Source organism: Bos javanicus, chromosome X (genome assembly GCF_032452875.1).
Source record: "Bos javanicus breed banteng chromosome X, ARS-OSU_banteng_1.0, whole genome shotgun sequence".
Lineage (NCBI taxonomy): Eukaryota > Metazoa > Chordata > Mammalia > Artiodactyla > Bovidae > Bos > Bos javanicus.
The window spans coordinates 137,647,026-137,650,782 of NC_083897.1; positions in this window are offsets into that span (position 1 = coordinate 137,647,026).

The window sequence follows — 3,757 nt, forward strand, 5'->3', positions numbered from 1 at the left end:
GCTCCAGGAGTTGGTGATGGACAGGGAAGCCTGGGGTGCTGCAGTCCGTGGGTTCTCAAAAGTCAGACAAGACTGAGCGACTAAACTGAACTGACATATGCATATGAGACACTTCTGGATTTTATAAATTGGATTGATAGGTATTCTCTTTTTCCACAAGGGGGCAGCATAAGCACAGTAAATATTTATTCATAAACATACTTATGAGAGAATATATCTGTATTTTATAAATTACATTCATTAGCATTCTTCTATTTCTTCACGAGAGGGCAGCATAAGCATGATAAATATCTATTCATACCCACATATACTCTGGAGAGTCCCTTGGGCTGCAAGGAAATCAAACCAGTCAATCCTAAAGGAAATCAGTCCTGAATATTCATTGGAAGGACTGATGCTGTAGCTGAAACTCCAATATCTTGGCCAACTGATGCGAAGAACTGACTCATTGGAAAGGTCCCTGATGCTTGGAAATATTGAAGGCGGGAGGAGAAAGGGATGACAGAGAATGAGATGGTTGGATGGCTTCACTGACTCAATGGACATGAGTTTGAGCAGGCTTCAGGAGTTGTTGATGGACGGAGAAGCCTGGCATGCTACAGTCCATGAGGTCACAAAGAGTCAGACACGACTGACAGACTGAAGTGAACTGACTGACATATACATATAAAATCCTAAGACAGCCTCAAAATGGATGTACTATCCCAAGACTGGTGTTCTACATATGTTTTAATGATATATCTGGGAAAATAACCACAGATGAATACCTCTATGTATGGTTAAAAGGATACAAGAATCTGTACAGCTACAACAATAAAGCCATTTGAGTCAACATACATGGACCGAGAGATGATCATACGAAGTGAAGTGAGGTACACAGAGAAAGACAAATACCAGATGATATCACTTAAATGTGGAATCTAAGCTATGACACAAATGAACACATGTATGAAACAGAAACACACTCATGGACATAGAGAATAGACTTGTGGTTTCCAAGGCTGAGAGAATTGGGGGAGCAATGGAGTAGGTGACTGTGGGTAAGAGATATAAACTAGAATATATGGACTGGATTGACAAGTTCTTACTACAGAGCACAGAGAAATATATTCAGTATCCCATGATAAATCATAATGGAAAAAAATATATATGGGACCTCCCTAGAAGTCCAGTGTTTAAGACTCCACACTTCCGTTGCAAGGGATGTAGATTCAATCCCTGGTCAGGGAACTAATTCCACATGCTGCACAGTGTAGCCAAAAAAAAAAAAAAAGAATGTGTGTGTATACACACACACACACACACACACACACAATGTATATATACACATAAATGTGTATAACTGAATCACTTTGCTGTAAAGCAGAAATTAACACATTGTAAACCAACTGTACTTAAAAAGTATCATGACTGGGAAAAAAGATTGGTATATTTCATTGTATGTAAAGTTTATATTCAAAGAAAATTGCTGTAAACAAACACAGCTCACTACTTACTGGCAGGCTTGCTGAAATACTTAAGGAGATATATATGGATGTCTACAATTTACCACAAAATGCACCAAGGAAAAAGATCAATTGATGACTGAATAGAGGGATGGACAAATGGATAGATAGGTGGCAAAGGAAGTATTGTAAAATGGTTTCAAAACCAGACTGCTATATATATACTGTCTACAAGAGACCCACCTCAAACCAAGGGACACATACAGACTGAAAGTGAAGGGTTGGAAAAAGGAATTTCATGCAAATGGAGACCAGAAGAAAGTAGGAGTAGCAATACTCATATCAGATAAAATAGACTTTGAAATAAAGGCCATGAAAAGAGACAAAGAAGGACACTACATAATGATCAAAGGTTCAATCCAAGAAGAAGATATAACAATTATAGATACATATGGACCCAAAGTAGGAGGAGCACCTCAATACGTAAGGCAAATGCTAACAAGTATGAAAGGGGAAATTAACAGTAACACAATAATAGTGGGAGACTTTAATACCCCACTCACACCTATGGATAGATCAACCAAACAGAAAATTAGCAAGGAAACACACACTTTAAATGAGACAATGGATCAGGTAGACCTAATTGATATTTATAGGACATTTCACCCCAAAACAATGAATTTCACCTTTTTCTCAAGCACACATGGAACCTTCTCCAGGATAGATCACATCCTGGGCCATAAATCTACCTTGGTAAATTAAAAAAATAGAAATCATTTCAAGCATCATTTTTGATCACAGTGCGGTAAGATTAGATGTCAACTACAGGCAAAAAACTATTAAAAATGAAAACACATGTAAAATAGACAAACGATTAGCCAGACTCATCAAGAAAAAAAAGTAGAAGAATCAAATCAACAAAATGAAAATGAAAATGGAGAAATCACAACAGACAACACAGAAATACAAAGGATCATAGAGACTGCTATAAGCAGCTATATGACAATAAAATGGACAACTTGGAGGAAATGGATGAATTCTTAGAAAAGTATAAATTTCCAAAACTGAACCAGGAAAAAATTGAAAATCTTAACAGACCCATCACAAGCATGGACATCGAAACTGTAATCAAAAATCTTCGAACAAACAAAAGCCCAGGATCTGATGGCTTCACAGGTGAATTCTACCAAAACTTTAGAGAAGAGCTAACAACTATCCTACTCAAACTCTTCTGGAAAATTTCAGAGGAAGATAAACTCCCAAAATCATTTTATGAGGCCACCATCACCCTAATACCAAAACCAGACAAAGATGCCACAAAAAAAGAAAACTACAGGTCAATATCATGGATGAACATAGATGAAACATCCTTAACAAAGTTCTAGCAAACAGAATCCAACAACATATTAAAAAGATCAGACATCATGATCAAGTGGGCTCTATCCCAGGGATGCAAGGATTCTTTAATATTTGCAAATCAATCAATGTGATATACCACATTAACAAACTGAAAGATAAAAACCATATGATTACCTCCATAGATGCAGAGAAAACCTTTGACAAAATTCAACATCCATTTATGATAAAAACCCTCCAGAAAGTAGGCATAGAAGGAACACACCTCAGCATAATAAATGCCATATATGATAAACCCACAGCAAAGTTTATCCACAATGGTGAAAAATTGAAAGCATTTCCCTTAAAGTCAGGAACAAGACAAGGGTGCCCACTCTCACCACTACTATTCAACATAGGTTTGGAAGTTTTAGTCACATCAATCAGAGAAGAAAAAGAAATTAAAGGGAATCCAGATTGGAAAAGAAGAAGTAAAACTCTCACTGTTTGCAGATGACATGAACCTCTACATCAAAAACCCTAAAGACACCACCAGAAAATTACTAGAGCTAATCAATGAATATAGTAAAGTTGCAGGATATAAAATCAACACACAGAAATCCCTTGCATTCCTGTACACTAATAATGAGAAACAGAGAAATCAAGGAAACAATCGCTTTCACCATTGCAATAAAAAGAATAAAATACTTAGGAATTAATTTACCTAAAGAAACAAAAGATGTATATATAGAAAACTTTAAAAGAAAGAAATTAAAGATGACACAAATAGATGGAGAAATATCCTATGTTCATGGATGGGAAGAATCAATATAGTGAAAATGAGTATACGACCCAAAGCAATCTATAGATTCAATGCAATCCCTATCAAGCTACGAATGGTATTTTTCACGGAACTAGAACAAATAATTTAACAATCTGTATGGAAATAGAAAAGCCTTGAATAGCCAAAGCAATCT